Source organism: Triticum dicoccoides, chromosome 1B, assembly GCF_002162155.2.
Source record: "Triticum dicoccoides isolate Atlit2015 ecotype Zavitan chromosome 1B, WEW_v2.0, whole genome shotgun sequence".
NCBI lineage: Eukaryota > Viridiplantae > Streptophyta > Magnoliopsida > Poales > Poaceae > Triticum > Triticum dicoccoides.
The window spans coordinates 211,094,344-211,114,799 of record NC_041381.1 but is presented as its reverse complement, the minus strand read 5'-3'; positions in this window follow the sequence as shown (position 1 = coordinate 211,114,799).

The window sequence follows — 20,456 nt, the reverse complement described above, 5'->3', positions numbered from 1 at the left end:
TCATCTCCCACACTCGATCCCTAGCTACTACTCCTAGGGCCAGTTCTTTTGGCGGCTTCCCCAGCTTTTCCCACAAGACTAGTCACAGTGGAGAGTAACAATAAGGCGCCTCACTCATTTATTTGGGCTTCTAAACTACTACTCCATCCTAGTTTATTCCTCACCATTGTAATTTGTGCTAAATTTTGACCAAAGATTTAACTGATAAAATGTTACTCTCTCCGTCTAGGTGTGTAAGTCATCTTACGAAAACCAAATAATCCCAAAACACTTAGGCGCGGTGCATTAACTTCTACCTCGTTTCTTGTTTCTTGACATATCAACCAATAAGAGATAAAGAGTGTGCATGCTTTTAATGACTTGAGATATCGAACACGACATGTAGTGGTTAGTTCATTGCTTGCAATATTATTAATTAGCAAATAAACATTAACGTTTCTCATTTTCTCCTCCTCCTTGGTCACGGTGCACAGCCTAAGATGACTTACTCACCTAGATGGATGGAGTAGTGCATGTGACATGCACTAACATTTCATTAGTTAAATTTATGATCAAAATTTGACACAGATTACAATGGGGACCAATAAACCAGGATGGAGGTAGTAGTTATGGGATTCCTAATCTAGATGCCTAAAAGAACTGGCCCCTGGTACTCCTACTAGTAGTAGTACTTAAGTTGGAATTCCAATTGCATGGCACAACATGTTAGGCAAAAAAATCGATACAGGGTGTAGGAAGCGGTTTGGGAATTTGCATGCCTTTCCAACCAGTGAGATACTCCGTACAATGTACGACAGAGAAATAACCACAGAGAAGGAAGATAAAAGTAAAAAATCAAACGAGCATTTTTGCATTTGTTTTGCATTGAATCGTTTCACAAGCTTGACTGGTGTTGTTTTTCTACTTTTACAAAAAATGCATCGTAATGTTAAAACATGCATTTGCACGTACATAAGTAATAATAGTACTCCCTCCGTCTAGGTGTATAAGTCTTCCCTCCTTCTTGGTCACGGTGCACAAACAAAGATGACTTATTGACATGGACGGAGGGAGTAGCACAGTCTGCAAGCATATATCGAGAGAGAAGTGTATTGCGATAGTATATAGTAAAGTTTGTGCTATATGCACGTACTTGCAAAATGCGTACGAATACACAAGGTTTCCAAACTTTTCCTTTTACATACTGAAAGAACATGCGGTGCCCCCATGTTTGGTTTTGGTAATTGATGACAATCTCTATGGACTAATGGTTGCCTTGAGTCATATTTGAAGGTTTTGTCCATAGGCTTTTCTTGAAGTCCATGTGTTGGTTTCAAGGAGTTTATGAGTTGACCAAGGTGCTATTAAGGAATTATCCAAAGATTGGTCATGTGAGTGTTGAGCTTATTGCAAGCATGTTTTGAAGAAGAAGATTGTGTGATCATTCATGTTTACCTTCAAGACATCGTCCAAATGAAGAGAGTTGGAAAGATTCAAGGTAGATCAAGACTAAGTCAAGAGTGAATCAAGTTGATCAACTCACAAAGCGTAGAAGATGTACCGAGAGGGATCAAGTGATCCCATGGTATGGTAAGCATTGTCAATTACGCTCTGTGTACTAACCCATGGTCTTCGTGAGAGTTCTTTGTGGGGTTAGGATGCGGTGTGCAAGTTTAAGTGATGCATCACAAAGAGATCAAGTGCTTGAAGCATTCCACCCATTGTGGTGGCAATGGACTTGTGAAGATGAGCCGAAGAGTGGCTCACCCATAGTGGACTATGGGGGAGCAATCATCTAGTCTTTATCGAGCCATCGCAATCAAGAAAGGTGGTCCAACTTGAGGGAGTCAAGATCGTCATCATCTAGCTCAAGTGGACCATGTGCAAGGCAAAGGTTTTCCCTTGATAGGTTTTCTATTTTACCGGTCTCATGGTGGTAGTTGGGAGACCGGGTTATAGGATCGTTTGCCGTACTATCAAGGGGGGCTCTCAAGTTGGTAGCTTGATTGTATCGTTAGTAGAGAGCTCAAACCATTGCATCCTTGCATCTTGTTTCTTGGTTCTTGTTTGCTTCTCTTTGTGAGTCTTAGAGCTTATGGTCATCTTGATGACAAGCTTGAGTTCATCGAAAACGGAGTTCGCATGCGTCTTCTATGATGTTTTCGGTGTTGGAGGTTTTACCGGTCTTATCCGAGGAAGGGTTCTCACCATTTTCGTATGGGGATTTTCTAATTTTCTTCTTATTGATATTTATTTCAAGATTGTATTATCCCTTGTCGCTAGCTTTCCAACAAACTTGGTTTCATCGAATTCGGAGTCCGTTTGCAAAAGTTGTGGCAGTTTTGGTGTTCTGAAAAGGCTGCAGCGGTACTACCGCGAATTGGAGCGGATGTAATTTTCTACTACCGCTCCAGAGCGGTACTACCGCGGCTCCTACAGCGGTAGTACTGCTCCGGACCAAAAAACTCGTCCCAAGTCCTGTGGAGGTAGGTACGGAAGTATTTTTTTGTACCGCAAGCAGTAGTACCGCGATCCCTAGCGGTAGTACCGTGAGGACGAGCGGTAGTACCGCTCTGTGCGGGTTGTGGGCATAACGGTTGGATTTTCCCCCACCTATAAAAGGGTGTCTTCTTCCCCATTGAACTTTATCCTTTGAGCTCGTGTTCTTCCCCCATTGTTGACCTTCTTCGAGCTTGCTAACTCTCAATCCCTCCATGGATTCTTGCTAGTTTTTGAGGGAAAAGAGAGAGGACATCTCGATCCACATTTCCACCAATCACTTTCTCCTTTTTGTGAGGGGAACCCTTTGGATCTTGATCTTGGAGTTCTTTGTGTTCTTCTTTCGTTCTTCCTCTCATTTTCCTCCCTAGCATTAGTTGCTTTGGTGGGATTTGGGAGAGAATGACTTGGGCACTCCGTGTGCCCTTGCCATTGCATTTGGTGCATCGGTTTGAGTTCTCCACGGTGATACGTGGAAGTGAAGTTTGAGAAGCTCATTACTCTTGGGTGCTTGGTGCCCTTGAGCTTGTTCCTCTTGGGTGCTTGGGCGCCCTAGACGGTTGGTGGTGTTAGGAGCTCAATCATTGTGGTGTAAAGCTCCAGGAAAGCGTCGGGGTCTCCAATTAAGTTGTGGAGATCGCCCCGAGCATTTTGACATGTTCCGGTGACCGCTCCCAAGGGTTTCCAAAGTGTACGGGTTCGGTGACCGCCCCCAAGGGTTGACATTTGTACGGGTTCGGTGACCGCCCTCAAGGGTCCCTTAGTGGAATCACGGCATCTTGCATTGTGCGAGGGCGTGAGGAGATTACGGTGGCCCTAGTGGCTTCTTGGGGAGCATTGTGCCTCCACACCGCTCCAAACGGAGATTAGCATCCGCAAGGGTGTGAACTTCGGTATACATCCTCGTCTCCGTGTGCCTCGGTTATCTCTTACCCGAGCCCTTTACTTATGCACTTTACTTTGTGATAGCCATATTGTTCTTTGTCATATATCTTGCTATCACATAGTTGCTTATCTTGCTTAGCATAAGTTGTTGGTGCACATAGGTGAGCCTAGTTGTTTTAGGTTTTGTGCTTGACAAATTAACCGTTAGGTTTATTCCGCATTTGTTCAAGCCTAAACCGTAATTATTTTAAAGCGCCTATTCACCCCCCCCCCCTGTAGGCGACATCCTCGAACATTCAATTGGTATCAGAGCCTCGTCTCTCTTTGTTGGGCTTAACCGCCTAGAGAGTAAAGATGTCGACTAGGGGATTAGGATTCTCTGACACTCTTAGTTTCAATGGCATAAATTTTGATGTTTGGGTAATTCGCATGCTTAATCTCTTTAGGGTCTTGGACCCAAATTTAGAGCGAATTGTAGATATGGGTTTTTCTCCTCCAAAGGATCCCCAAAGATTATCTTTAGAGGATGAGAAAAACTCTTATCTCAATGCTCAAGCTTCTAATGTGCTTTTCGATGCTTTAAGCAATGTAGTTATATTTCAACTCATGCCGTTCCGGGATGCTCATGAGTTGTGGACAAAGCTTCAAGATAAATATGGTGTGTCCAAGATTTGTGGGGATGATTGTTCTCCCTCCACCTCCGGTCGTATAGTCTTCTCAACTTCTTCTACTTCACCTACATGTGGTTTGCCACAAGGTAATGATATGGTGAGTAGTGTTGGTCATTGCAATGATGATAGTATGCTTATTGTGGATGATCCTTCATCACTATATTATTGCAATGCTCCTTATTTGGACTTTAACACTTCGAGCACTCCAAATGTTTCACATGATTGTGTTGATAGTCCTTGCATATCCTGTAGAAATTGCGTGACTAGATCTCATGATGATATGCTTGCTATGTCTTGTTGCCATGATAAAAATGCATCTATTTCCTCGAATTGTTGTGCTAACAATGTAGAGGAAAGCCAACACTCCATGGAACAACATGTGGTGTTTTATGGTGCTTCAAGGGATCCTACATCATCATCTATTGCATTTTGCCTTATGGCCAAGGCCTCAAAGGTATCTCCCAATTTGAATCCCAATATATCTTGTGATGATATTGATAATGGCAAGAATTATGATGATGTTGGTTATGATGAAGAGAATGATAATGTTGCCTCCTTAAAAATTAAGGGGGAAATGGTTTTTAAAGCTCTTCATAAAAATAAAATTGCTTGTTCCAACTTCATGGAAATTATGTCCATTGCCATTGAGGGCAAGAAATATATTGAGGAGTTGGAATCTCATCTCGAGGAGCATGAGGTCACCATTGAGAAAATGGAAGCTCATGGGCGTGATTACGCAAATGAGATCGCGGAGCTATCTCAAGCTCTTGAACATGAACAAACCACCTCCGAATCTCTTGAGGAGACTTTTGCTCTAGATTTATCTAGAGTGAGGGAATCTCATGATAGAGCTCTTAAGGTGGCCAATGATTTCAAAACTAAAAATGCTAAGCTTGAAGTTTCTCATGCTAGACTCCTTGAGGATTTTGAGCACCTCGAAAATGGCTCAAGGGTCATCAAGGGTGAGCTCATCAAACTCACCGAGTCTCATGCCCAACTTGAAGCTTCTTATTTAAAAGATCTTGCCAAGTTGTCGTCTCCTATTGTTGTAAATGATGATGCTTGTGCTACTAACTCTATTACTTGTGAAGCATCCATTTTGAAGGAGAATGTTGAGCTACGGGCTCAACTTGAGGTGATATCTAGCAATTATGGGAAATTAGAAGAAAGTCATGAAAAGCTCTCAAGCTCTCATGATGATCTTCTAGTATCCCATAGTGTGCTAAAGATAGCTCATGAGGCCATGATTGCCAAGGTAACATCTAGTGAGCCTCATGTGGATACTAGCACTACTTCTAGTCAAAATAGTATATTGCCATGTGCTAGTCCTTGTAATTCATCTACTCACAATGTTGGTACATCTTGTGATGAATTGCTTTCCTTGCCTTGTTGCTCTAACGATGAAGCTTATACTTCCTCTAGTACTTGTGTTGAGACTAACCATGTAGAGGAAATCAAAGAGCTCAAGGCCCAAGTCACTTCTTTGAAGAAAGACTTGGAAAAGAGTCATCAAGGGAAATCCACACTCAACAATATCTTGAGTGTGCAAAAATCCCCCAATGACAAAGGTGGACTTGGATTCAACTCCAATAAAAAGAAGAAGTCCAAGATGAACAAAAAGAAGGGCCAAGAACAAGTAAAGAATTCGGCCAAGATTGTTTGCTTCAAGTGCAAAGTAGAAGGGCATCATGTTAGATCTTGCTCATTGAAGAAGAAGGCCATTAGTGTCAAGCAACAAGGGAAGAGGGCACAAGTTCAATCACATGCTCAACCTCAAGTTGAAGAAAGGCCTCTTCCCAAGAAGACTCAAATTAATGCTTCTCAAGTTGAGAAATCAAGTGAGAAGAAAGTGAAGAGTAGACGTTGCTACCTATGCCGTGAGAAAGGTCACCTCGCTTCTTCATGCACTAGTGGTAACTTATCCAACCCAATTATTATTGATGATGTCTATTCTCTTGGGAAGGATAAGGTTGGCAATGTGTTTGCCAAGTTTGTTGGTACTCAAAGTGGTGTCAAGAAAAGAACCATTTGGGTAGCCAAGCCTATTGTGACTAACCTCTTAGGACCCAACTCGGTTGGGGATCACCAAGCTCAAACTTGATCAATAGGTGTTGGTTGGAGGGCATTGGAGACTTGGCTACATTACGAAGAATTAAGGGGACTTCATCATTCTTATTGTCTCAAGCCAAGTCAATTGGATTATCATATCTTATATCCAATGTGCCTCCTTGCGGTAACTTGTACTTAAATTTTTTACTTTGAAAGTTACTTGCCCCCCCTTGCATGTTTTGGTTTTGTTCCTTGCATGTGTTTGTATATGTTGTGCTTCCAACTTGCTTATCTTGAGCAATCAAGTATGTGTGTGTTGGTTTGCACATCATGTACATGTGCATTGTGCATTGAGCCTTTTTGCTTCTTGTTTGTATCCTAGTTTGCTCATGTGAGAGATTAATGGAACATCCCATTTTGGGGGAGTGATGTGCTTTGTGCACCTCACAATCCTATAAATGTGTGTACATGAGGAATACCATCTAGTATTGATATTACAAGATTATCTAGTCGCTTGGTGGTATATCTCTCATGAGAAATTCAAAGTCTAAATAGTCCATTAATTATCTCTTGTTTGTTCCTCTTATTGCCTCTTGTTAAGTTCTTATTGGTATCACATTATGGGGGAGTAATATGCTAAGTGCATATTACAAGCCTAGAAAATGTGTACATTTGAGATATTGTCACCTAGAATTGATATTGTAGATTATCTTGTTCCTAGTTGGCATGTTAGTTCTACAAGTTGCAATTTGCTTGTGTGTGGTGTGAAGATGATGTTGATATCCTTGTTATCTACCACCGGGAATTCTTTCCATCTACTTCTTGTCTTTTGACAATTGCTAGTCACTTATGTGTAGTAGAATTTATTGATCATCTTTACATTGGCTTTTGATTTTATTTGCCTTTTCTCTTGCCAAGGTTTGTGTCAACTCCCCTTGTCTTCCATACCACTTGTGGATCCTGTTTATTTCTTGTTCTTGTCTAGGTTTTTCAAGATATATTGAAAGTGGTGATCCCACCTTGTGCATTTTGTATTCAAATACAAATCCCCTATATAATGCACAAATCATGGGGGAGCTATCCTATTTTCTCTAGAACACTCTTCTTGTGATCCTTATCAAGTGTGTTTTGGTGGAAGGCAAGCCATTTCTTTTTGGTACTTTGTGCCATCATGAAACTTTGTTCAGAGCTTGGTTTCTTTGGAACCATCCTCTCTTTGGGAGTTTGACATCTTTAGTTTAGTATGTATCAATGGATATATCATTCCTTGATGTATCTTTAATGATATCTTCCAAGTGATGATTTCTCCATTTGGTATCCTTTTCACTTGGCATTTCTTTGTCTTCTGGTTTCGGGTTTTGAAAGTCTTGAGCATGCATGTTTAGTTCATGTATTTCATTTGGCATGCTTTCTTTCTTTGACTCAATATATAGGGGAAACTCCACCTAGTCTCAATTTGGATGAGATGTGCATGAAATTCATTTTCATATCTATATGCACATATTTATGTGGAGTTTGTCCTATGTATTGGTGTTTCTAACTATTTGGTCCCGATGAGTTTGGGTACCGTTTAGTTTGTGTTGTTCTTCTAGGAACATTTGGAGATGCATTGGATGCTCGGCTCACTCACAAGGAAGGTGTTGTCACCATGTGCATATTGGAGTCAAGCTAGGATGATCAATGAACTATTATCTACCTTCAATTGGTATCTACTACATCCTTCCAATGATATCTCGGTAACAAGTATCTATTCATGCTTTCCCTTCTTGCATTCAACCTTGTGTAGGTTGTATCTTGGCATGATATTCATTTCATATCTTGTGATACTTGTTTCCTTTCTCAAAGCATCCCAACAATGATCTCATGTTGCTAGTTGTGATGTCTTTGATGGATGTGTGTTTGGACTTCATTTATATACAATAAGACCATATCTAGACAAGTGCTATGCTTTCAAGCAAATATCTTATTGGTATATTTATGACTTCCTTGTGGATATCTCGTTCCTTCGTGTTGTAACTATTTCGGGTGTACATCCTTCTTTGTAGATATATATATCATCATGATTTCGTCTACCAAGAACCTTATATACTTGAGAGAAACTACATCTCTAGTTGATATCCTTTCTTTCACGTCTCCCGTGTCTTTCTTATGTTATTTCTTTGGTGTCTCCATGAAAGCTTTTGCCTTGAGTGTATGTCCTCTATCATTGCATCTTGTTGCACTCTTGTGTGGTGAAGATTATTTTCCTCTTGCTTATCTTTACGAGGCTTTTGCCATCTATATTGGTATCCCTCGTCTTGATGAGCATCTCAATCGTCTATCTTCACCACGGGTTGTCACAAGCATAGGTTCTCTTTTGCGTATTAGTAAGCTTGTGAACCCATTTGCTAGTTGTGTGTGGAAATGATAGGCCTTGCATCGTGTGCCTCATTCTTTCAAGACTATGTTGATGCTTAATGCTCATCCTAATTTTAGTCTTCTCAAGTGCTTCGCCATGACTCACACACATCATTTTGGTTGAGCCTATTCTTAAGTTGCCTCTTTTACATGTTGCTCAACCATGTGTTTGTTGCAAGTTCTAGGCTTAGTTTCCTTTATGCTTAGTTGCACTTGTTGTTTGTTTCTATTGATTTTGGGGGAGCTATGATCCTATTTTGTGCACTTTGTATCCAAATACGAAAATTATTATGTGTGCACAAATCATGGGGAGCTTCTCTAGCTTATTTAGAATACTCCTTTGCTCATATCATAATATCCTTCATTCATGTGGCTCATAGGATCTTTGGTCTAGTTGGTTCAATTGATATCCTTTGATTGCTTTCTTCAATTGGTATCTTTTGATTGCTCGATTTCTTGTTTCTCTCTTTGTTATGTCTTTGTGGTATATCATTCTTTTGCAATCTTTGGGCCTCAATATAGTTTGTCTTCCTCCAAGTATTTACCATTCGATATGTGTATTGCATTCCACTCTCTTTTTGAGAGATACACAATTTATGGAGGAACACTCTTTATATTGGCCTTCTAAGCTTTTCACCCATTTTGGCAATCGATGCCAATGGGGGAGGAGTTTCAGAGAGTTTTGTGGAGAAGTCTTCAGAGTTTTCTCCTTGCTTTGGTTTTGGTTCCTAAGCATTTGCATCCCATTATCATGCATCATTGGTTGTTTCATTGCATGGTGATGCATAACTCCTTGTATAAACTCTCTTGAAAGTGATTGTCATCGATTACCAAAATGGGGGAGATTGAAAGAACATGCGGTGCCCCCATGTTTGGTTTTGGGAATTGATGACAATCTCTGCGGACTAATGGTTGCCTTGAGTTATATTTGAAGGTTTTGTCCATAGGATTTTCTTGAAGTCCATGTGTTGGTTTCAAGGAGTTTATGAGTTGACCAAGGTGCTATTAAGGAATTATCCAAAGATTGGTCATGTGAGTGTTGAGCTTATTGCAAGCATGTTTTGAAGAAGAAGATTGTGTGATCCTTCATGTTTACCTTCAAGACATCGTCCAAATGAAGAGAGTTGGAAAGATTCAAGGTAGATCAAGACTAAGTCAAGAGTGAATAAAGTTGATCAACTCACAAAGCATAGAAGATGTACCGAGAGGGATCAAGTGATCCCATGGTATGGTAAGCATTGTCAATTACGCTCTATGTACTAACCCATGGTCTTTGTGAGAGTTCTTTATGGGGTTAGGATGCGGTGTGCAAGTTTAAGTGATGCATCACGAAGAGATCAAGTGCTTGAAGCTTGCCACCCATTGTGGTGACAATGGACTTGTGAAGATGAGCCGAAGAGTGGCTCACCCATAGTGGACTATAGGGGAGCAATCATCTAGTCTTTATCGAGCCATCGCAATCAAGAAAGGTGGTCCAACTTGAGGGAGTCAAGATCGTCATCATCTAGCTCAAGTGGACCATGTGCAAGGAAAAGGTTTTCCCTTGATAGGTTTTCTATTTTACCAGTCTCATGGTGGTAGTTGGGAGACCGGGTTATAGGATCGTTTGCCGTACTATCAAGGGGGGCTCTCAAGTTGGTAGCTTGATCGTATCGTTAGTAGAGAGCTCAAAACATTACATCCTTGCATCTTGTTTCTTGGTTCTTGTTTGGTTCTCTTTGTGAGTCTTAGAGCTTATGGTCATCTTGATGACAATCTTGAGTTCATCGAAAACGGAGTTCGCATGCGTCTTCTATGATGTTTTCGGTGTTGGAGGTTTTACCGGTCTTATCCGAGGAAGGGTTCTCACCATTTTCTTATGGGCCTTTTCTAATTTTCTTCTTATTGATATTTCTTTCAAGATTGTGTTATCCCTTGTCGCTAGCTTTCCAACAAACTTGGTTTCATCGAATTCGGAGTCCGTTTGCAAAAGTTGTGGCAGTTTTGGTGTTCTGAAAAGGCTGTAGCGGTACTACCGCGAATTGGAGCGGATGTATTTTTTTACTACCGCTCCAGAGCGGTACTACCGCGGCCCCTACAGCGGTAGTACCGCTCCGGACCAAAAAACTCGTCCCAAGTCCTGTGGAGGTAGGTACGGAAGTATTTTTTTGTACCGCAAGCAGTAGTACCGCGATCCCTAGCGGTAGTACCGTGAGGACAAGCGGTAGTACCGCTCTGTGCGGGTTGTGAGCATAACGGTTGGATTTTCCCCCACCTATAAAAGGGGGTCTTCTTCCCCATTGAACTTTATCCTTTGAGCTCGTGTTCTTCCCCCATTGTTGACCTTCTTCGAGCTTGCTAACTCTCAATCCCTCCATGGATTCTTGCTAGTTTTTGAGGGAAAAGAGAGAGGAGATCTAGATCCACATTTCCACCAATCACTTTCTCCTTTTTGTGAGGGGAACCCTTTGGATCTAGATCTTGGTGTTCTTTGTGTTCTTCTTTCGTTCTTCCTCTCATTTTCCTCCCTAGCATTAGTTGCTTTGGTGGGATTTGGGAGAGAATGACTTGGGCACTCCGTGTGCCGTTGCCATTGCATTTGGTGCATCGGTTTGAGTTCTCCACGGTGATACGTGGAAGTGAAGTTTGAGAAGCTCATTACTCTTGGGTGCTTGGTGCCCTTGAGCTTGTTCCTCTTGGGTGCTTGGGCTCCCTAGACGGTTGGTGGTGTTCGGAGCTCAATCATTGTGGTGTAAAGCTCCGGGCAAGCGTCGGGGTCTCCAATTAAGTTGTGGAGATCGCCCCGAGCACTTTGACGTGTTCCGGTGACCGCCCCCAAGGGTTGCCAAAGTGTACGGGTTCGGTGACCGCCCCCAAGGGTTGCCATTTGTACGGGTTCGGTGACCGCCCTCAAGGGTCCCTTAGTGGAATCACGGCATCTTGCATTGTGCGAGGGCGTGAGGAGATTACGGTGGCCCTAGTGGCTTCTTGGGGAGCATTGTGCCTCCACACCGCTCCAAACAGAGATTAGCATCCGCAAGGGTGTGAACTTCGGGATACATCGTCATCTCCGCGTGCCTCGGTTATCTCTTACCCGAGCCCTTTACTTATGCACTTTACTTTGTGATAGCCATATTGTTCTTTGTCATATATCTTGCTATCACATAGTTGCTTATCTTGCTTAGCATAAGTTGTTGGTGCACATAGGTGAGCCTAGTTGTTTTAGGTTTTGTGCTTGACAAATTAACTGTTAGGTTTATTCCACATTTGTTCAAGCCTGAAACGTAATTATTTTACAATGCCTATTCACCCCCCCCCCTCTAGGCGACATCCTCGATCTTTCACATACTTAATTAAGGACGCTAAAATTTCCTGAATGTTCGGGATTTATCATTTGCGTCCCAAAACTAATGAGATCGCCTTACGAAACAAAAATTATACTCCTCCTAAAAGCCATGGCGCTCGTAGGAGCGCTTGCAGTGCACCACGAGTGCCCTGGTGCGCGACCATTTCCCAGTGCGCCGGCACAACGCCTCTTCCTCAGCCTCGCAACTCGCGAGGTGCTGAGTGGCAGCTTGCCGGCGGGCGAGCGCGATCTCACCGGTGTGGTGATCCAGCGCCAACAGGTACTCCTCCTTGCTGGAAGCATGCACCCGGTCCACGTACCGCCAAGCGTAGATGAGGCGCTTGGGCCCGACTGCACTCTGGGCGTCGGCACGGGCGTCCTCCGCCACCCTCACGGCCCTCGCACGAGCCTTCTGCCAAAGAGCCAATTACCTGACTCTCTTGGACGCGACATAGGCCTCCCAGGCATCTTGTTCAGCGGTGCGCTTCTCTTCCTCGGCCTTCTTCTCTGCCTCTATTTTGGCGCGCTCTGCTGGAGGCAAAGACTCCCACAAGGAGACATCCATTTCTTTCCAAAGCTCCTCAAGGCTAGGGGGCTCGACGGGTGGCGCGGCGTTCTCCTCGTAGCGGGGAGCTGACACGTCCTCCGGTGCACGTGCTGGCGAGATTGGGAACGCCAACGCGTCCACCTCGACGCGTCGCGGTGAGGAGCGGAACACCGACGCGTCCTCCTCGACTAGTGGCAGCGAGGAACAGAACAGTGACGCGTTGCATCGCGGTGAGGAGCGGAATGCCAACGTGTCCTCCTCGACTAGTGGCTGCGAGGAACGGAACGGCGACGCGTCGCGTAGTGGCGAGGAGCGGAACACCGACGCGTCCTCCTCGACTAGTGGTGGCGAGGAACGGAATGGCGACGCATGACCGTCCGTGCGGTGCAGCGAGGGGCTCCTAGGGCTTGTGAGGGGTGATGCCATGGTGGTTGGCGTGAGAGGGAGGGGGAGGAGATAGTGATGAACGTGAACGTGAGGGGGAGGAGATAGCGATGTCGTGGGAGGCGCAATATTTATAGCGAGCAATGGCACACCTACGTAATATATGGACTGAGCTGCACTAACTTAACTGTAGGTCCAGTTGCGTCACTCACACATGTGGGCCAGACCCCAGTTGGGCCCATATGTCAGTGACCCAATGCACCTGCAGTTAAGTAACAGCTACGTGGGCATATTTGTTGGAGTAAATTATGGGGGAGCGAAGGGGTGGAAATATTGCTGGTCACAACGGATTGGACGAGCGTGGCGGGAGGAGAGTCATGCATGCAGATCTTTTCACACGGGGTGGAGTGGTGGGACCGCCGGAGGAGAAGGAGAGTTTGGCAGGCATATTGTTTCCACACATGGAGAGGAAAAGATTTGGAGATGAACGGGCTTCCTGCATGTATGGGGAATGGTGCATAATAAGTCATCTTGCATGTCGGGCTAGGTATAGTCTCAAGTCATTAAAAACATACACGCCCCACATATGTTCATATTTCAAGGTGCACTAAATTATTGCATGCGATGATTAAGGCTGGCCATAATGGTGGTATCTTAGCTGGTATCATGCACACGGGAATAGCAAACATGCTGATGTGGCAAAGAATTAAAGAAGAGAGGGGGGTTAGAGTAACTAGTGTTCATGCATGCATTGGTAAACACATTTTTTGTGAAGAACGACAGCACTAGTTGAGTACTTTTGCAGACTTCAAAAACTATTCCACCGCCTCTACTATCTTGCTAAGAGTAGGTGAAATTTTTGAATCGAGCCCTTTAAACTAGAAGGGAGGTAGTGGTACTCTAATAGCTAACCTTGTTGTGATGACAAGATAGGACATGGCATGCACCTGGACGGAGGAACTAGTCTGCATTGTGCATTTAAGTTTTGTCTGAATTCAATGTACCTCTACTTTACTAGACTTATAGAAAAATGTACTCACAATGTCAAATCAATATTTTTACACTCATTATAAAACATAGTTCTTATACTCATTATAATCAGTATTGTAGATATTGATATTTTTAGTATAAATTTGGTCGTGGGCTTTCATTGATGCCTGTCAAAGCGTGGAGGAAGCGGAGCTTAGGGCTTGCATTGTCGGTCTCTACATAGGTATTTCTCTTCATAATCCTGTAATTTTAGAGACTGATTGCGCTTTTGTGGTAGCGTCTCTTGCATCGGGGGACTATGATAGGTCTGCTATGCATGACCTGAAGATGAAAGCGTTGAGCATCTCGAAGTTGATCAACAATCTTCAATTGTCAAAGATTAGCCATTCGGCCAATAAGGTGGCACACTTAATCGCTAAGTATAGCTTTGATAATAGATTAGATGGTATTCTTGTAAATAACGTACTGCCCTGTGTGGTGAATATTGTATCGAATGAGTGTACTGGTGTGGCTGGTTAATTAATATAAGGTGGTGTTCAAAAAAACTACAAATTTGGTCAAACACTTTGCAAACGGTTGACGGGAGTAAAAAGGACCAGAGGGAGTATCATGCATGTGGAGTAGGCAAAAAAATTGCTCATTTATAGCCGGTCGAAGTCTCAAAGGGCGCGACTGCACGAGGGAGGCGAAGGTCGTGGGAAGCGCGACGGTTGACAGAATTAAGTGAAGTTACATCCACGCGCCGGCATGGCGTGCGAACAGGCAAAAGCTATACCGCCAGGCCTATGATATGGGTCTAGTAGACATGACATCTAGTGGGTCCCGCATAGTTCTCGAGAACTCTTTGGGGGCTTGCAGCCGTTTATCCACCGGGCAAGCCAGTAACCCCACGTTGTTCGCATGCCCTACTGATACGTCTCCAATGTATCTATAATTTTTTATTGTTCCATGCTATTATATTACCCCTTTTGGATGTTTATGGGCTTTATTTTACACATTTATATCATTTTTGGGACTAACCTACTAACCGGAGGCCCAGCCCGTATTGCTGTTTTTTTTGCATATTTCAGTATTTCGAAGAAAAGAAATATCAAACGGAGTCCAAACGGAATGAAACCTTCGGGAGCGTGATTTTTGGAACGAACGTGATCCAGAGGACTAGGAGTGCAAGTCAAGAAGCAGCCGACGCGGCCACGAGAGGGTAGGGCGCGCCCACCCCTACACGGCGCGCCCCCTGTCTCGTGGGCCCCTCGGGCGGCCACCGACGTACTTCTTCCTCCTATATAAGCCTACGTACCCCGAAAACATCCAGGGAGCCAACGAAACACAATTTCCACCGCTGTAACCTTCTGTATCCGCGAGATCCCATCTTGGAGCCTTCGTCGGTGCTCCGCCGGAGGGAGAATCAACAAGGGAGGGCTTCTACATCAACACCATAGCCCCTCTTATGAGTTGTGAGTAGTTTACCACAGACCTTTGGGTCCATAGTTATTAGCTAGATGGCTTCTTCTCTCTTTTTGGATCTCAATACAATGTTCTCCCCCTCTCTTGTGGAGATCTATTCGATGTAAAGTCTTTTTGCGGTGTGCTTGTCGAGATCCGATGAATTGTGAGTTTATGATCAAGTTTATCTATGATAAATATTTGAATCTCCTCTGAATTCTTTTATGTTTGATTGAGTTATCTTTGCAAGTCTCTTCGAATTATCAGTTTGGTTTTGCCTACTAGATTAATCTTTCTTGCCATCTGAGAAGTGCTTAGCTTTGGGTTCAATCTTGCGGTGTCCTTACCCAGTGACAGAAAGGGTTGCAAGGCACGTATTGTATTGTTGCCATCGAGGATAAAAAGATGGGGTTTATATCATATTGCATGAGTTTATCCCTCTACATCATGTCATCTTGCTTAATGCGTTACTCTGTTCTTTATGAACTTAATACTCTAGATGCAGGCAGGAGTCGGTCGATGTGTGGAGTAATAGTAGTAGATGCAGGCAGGAGTCGGTCTACTTGTTGCGGACGTGATGCCTATATACATGATCATGCCTAGATAATCTCATAATTATTCGCTTTTCTATCAATTGCTCGACAGTAATTTGTTCACCCACCGTAATATTTATGCTATCTTGAGAGAAGCCTCTGGTGAAACCTATGGCCCCCAGGTCTATCTCTTATCATATTTGCTTTCAATCTACTTTTATTTGCATCTTTACTTTTTGCATCTATATTATAAAATACCAAAAATATATTTATCTTATCATACCATCTCTATTAGATCTCACTTTCGCAAGTGGCCGTGAAGGGATTGACAACCCCTTTATTGTGTTGGTTGCGAGTTCTTTGTTTTTTTGTGTAGGTGCGTGGGACTTTTGAGGAGCCTCCTACTGGATTGATACCTTGGTTCTCAAAAACTGAGGGAAATACTTACACTACTATTGCTGCATCACCCTTTTCTCTTCAAGGAAAACCAACGCAAGCTCAAGACGTAGCAAGAAGGATTTCTGGCGCCGTTGCCGGGGAGGTCTTCACTCAAGTCAAGTCATACCAAGTACCCATCACAAACCCATCTCCCTCGCATTTACATTATTTGCCATTTGCCTCTCATTGTCCTCTCCCCCACTTCACCCTTTTTGTTTTATTCGCCCTCTCTTTCCCAATCTCCTTCTCTCTTTCGCTTGCCTTTTTGTTTGCTTGTGTCTCCATGTGCCTTCTATGTGCTTGCATCTTTGCTTGCTAAAAATCTATTGTTATGGATCCACTTATAGTGTTCTACTTGGATCATCTTTGATCCTTATGCGCTCGTGCTGAAACCCCAACTAGCCTAGTTGATGGGAAATCTTTAGATGAGCATGCTCATTTTGTGCGTCACCGTTTGTCTGAAAAAGGGAGACTCTTATGGGATTAAATAAACAGACTAATGTGTTATGCTTGGAATCTTTGTGAAATTTGTGATTTTACTTGTTGCTCTAAGAACCCTAAAAAACACCTTCCCTACCTATGTGAGTTTAATGAAAATAAAATCTTATCATCTTATGTAAAGGGTGTTTATAGTTACTATGATATCGAACAAATTGAAGAATTTGTTGCTTTTAAGGGTGCTTATGAAGTTGCTTCTTTGATTGAAAAGTATGATATTACTCTCTACGAATCTGAAATTTTTGACATACTTAAATATTGCTATGAAAACTATGATCATAATGTCTGTATCAAAGAGTTTATTGAGAGAATGACTATTGCTTTGGAAGAAAATAATGATATGCATGAATCTATAGATAATGATGATTCTGATGATTTGATTGAAATATCCCTTGATGAACATGATGCTTGCTATTCTTGTGGCCATGATGCCAATATTTATGAAGATGAATTTGCTATAGTTCCTTATGATAAACATGAGATCGTTGCTATTGCACCCATACTTGGTAGTTCCTTCGATGAAAAGCTTGATTGCAATGCTTTTACTATAAATTCTCTTGATGTCAATTGTGCTAATAATATGCAAAACCCTAAGCTTGGGGATGCTAGTTTTGCTATGTTTACTACTTGTTGTTATGATCATGATTGGAGTGATTCTTCTTATGTTCTTAAAAAAATTATTTAAGCCCCATGATGAATATGAGATTGATAATAGTGTTTGCAATATTGGAAGTGGGTTTGGAAGAGTGTCAACTTTAGATCCCGCATATTTGGAGAATGATCAATCTTATGAAATTTTTGAGAAAGGTGGGTTTGGAGAGGTCATGACTTTAGTTAATGTTAATCCCACTATCTTGGAAGAGTGTCAACTTTGCATGCATGTTGAAAATATGTTATGTGATAGCTATTTTGTTGAATTTGCTTACGATCCTACATGTAAATATTATGAGAGAGGAAAATATGGTTGTAGAAATTTTCATGTTACTAAATTACCTCTCATCATGTTGAGATTGCTATCGTCTCTTTCTTCTTCCTTGCATATGCTAGTTTTTGCTTGCCTTGCAAATTTGTTTGCTTATAATATGCCTATGCATAGGAAGTACGTTAGACTTAGATGTGTTTTGTCATGTGTTTCATGATGCTCTCTTTGCGCTTCAACTCTTGTCTTTCATGTGAGCATCATTAAAATTATCAATGCCTAGCTAGGGGCGTTAAAGGATAGCGCTAGTTGGGAGGCAACCCAATTTTCTTTGTGTTTTTTGTTTTTGTTCCTGTTTAGTAATAAATCTTGCATCTACCTTCTGTTTAGATGTGTTTTTATCTTTTAATTAGTGTTTGTGCCAAGTCGAACCTATAGGATAACCTATGATGATAGTTGATTTGATTCTGCTAAAAAACAGAAACTTTGCGCGCATGAATTTAGTTTTGTTAAATCACAGAAACGTGATTTTGCATTGATTATTTTTGGTTCTGATTAATAGACAATTTTTCCAGGACTTCCTATTTTGGTAGGAGTTTTAGAGTTCTATAAGTTTGCGTTAGTTACAGATTGCTACAGACTGTTCTGTTTTTGACAGATTCTATTTTTCGTGTGTTGTTTGCTTATTTTGATGCATCTATGGCTAGTAAAATAGTTTATAAACCATATAGAAGTTGGAATACAGTAGGTTTGACACAATGAGTTCGTTACAGTACCTTATGTGGTGGTTTTGTTTTCTTTCACTAACGGAGCTTATAAGATTTCCTGTTGAGTTTTGTGTTGTGAAGTTTTCAAGTTTTGGGTAAAGCTTTTATGGACTATGGAATAAGAAGTGGCAAGAGTCTAAGCTTGGGGATACCCATGGCACCCCGAGATATTCAAGGATAGCAAAAAGCCTAAGCTTGGGGATGCCCCGGGAAGGCATCCCCTCTTTCGTTTTCGTTCATTGGTAACTTTACTTGAAGCTATATTTTTATACGCCACATGATATGTGTTTTGCTTGGAGCGTCGTGTATTATATTAGTCTTTGCTTTTTAGTTTACCACAATCATCCTTGCTGTACACACCTTTTGGGAGAAGCCCACTTGATTAGAATTTGCTAGAATACTCTATGTGCTTCACTTATATCTTTTGAGCTTGATAGTTTTTGCTCTAGTGCTTCACTTATATTTTTTAGAGCACGGCGGTGGATTAATTCTGAAGAAATTGCTAGTCTCTCATGCTTCACTTATATCATTTTGAGAGTCTTTTAGAACAGCATGGTATTTGCTATGGTTACAAATTTGGTCCTAGAATGATGAGCATCCAAGTTGGGTATAATAAAAACTATCATAGAAAGTGAATTAGATGCTATGATCAATTTGATACTTGATAATTGTTTTGAGATATGGAGGTAGTGATATTAAAGTCATACTAGTTGAGGTGATTATGAAAAATACTTGGGTTGAGATTTGTGATTCCCGTAGCATGCACGTATGGTGAACCGCTTTGTGATGAACTTGGAGCACAATTTTATTTATTGATTTTCTTCCTTACGAGTGGCGGTCATGGACGAGCGATGGTCTTTTTCTACCAATCTATCCCCCTAAGAGCATGCGCGTATTACTTTGTTTTTGTTAACTTCTAGATTTTTGCAACAAGTATTGAGTTCTTTTTACTAATGTTGAGTCCATGGTTTATACGCACCCTCACCCTTCCACCATTGCTAGCCTCTCTTGTGCCGCGCAACTTTCACCGGTACCATACACCCACCATATACCTTCCTCAAAACACCCACCATACCTACCTATTATGGCATTTCCATAGCCATTCCGAGATATTTTGCCATGCAACTTTCCACCATTTCGTTCATATGACACGCATTACTTTTGTCATATTGCTCTTTGCATGATCATGTAGTTGACATTGTATTTGTGGCAAGGCCACCTTCATAGTTTTCATACATGTCGCTCTTGATTCATTGCATATCCCGGTACACCGCCGGAGGAATTCATATAGAGTCATATCTTGTTCTAGCTTTGAGTTGTAATTCTTGAGTTGTAAATCCATAAAAGTGTGCTGATCTTCATTATTAGAGCATTGTCCCAGTGAGGAAAGGATGATGGAGACTATGATTCCCCCACAAGTCGGGATGAAACTTCGGACTTTACAAAAAGAAAAAAAAAAGAGAAAGGCCGAAAAGAAAAAAAAGAAAGGCCAAAGAAAAAAAAAGAAAAAAAGAGAAAAAGAAAAAGAAAACTATAAAATGAGAGAAAAAGAAAGGAGGGACAATGCTACTATCTCTTTTTCCACACTTGTGCTTTAAATTAGCACCATGATCTTCATGATAGAGAGTCTCATATGTTGTCACTTTTATATACTAGTGGGAATTTTTCATTATAGAACTTGGCTTGTATATTCCAATGATGGGCTTCCTCAAAATGCCCTAGGTCTTCGTGAGCAAGCAAGTTGGATGCACACCCACGTAGTTTCTTTTGTTGAGCTTTCATATATTTATAGCTCTAGTGCATCCTTTGCATGGAAATCCCTACTCACTCACATTGATATCTATTAATGGGCATCTCCATAGCCCGTTGATACGCCTAGTTGATGTGAGACTATCTTCTCCTTTTTTTCTTCTCCACAACCAACATTCTATTCCACATATAGTGTTATGTCCATAGCTCATGCTCATGTATTGCGTGAAAGTTGAAAAAGTTTGAGATTATTAAGGTATGAAACAATTGCTTGGCTTGTCATCGGGGTTCTGCATGGTTAAATACTATGTGTGATGAAGATAGAGCAACAGCCAGACTATATGATTTGTAGGGATAACTTTTTTTGGCCATGTTATTTTGAG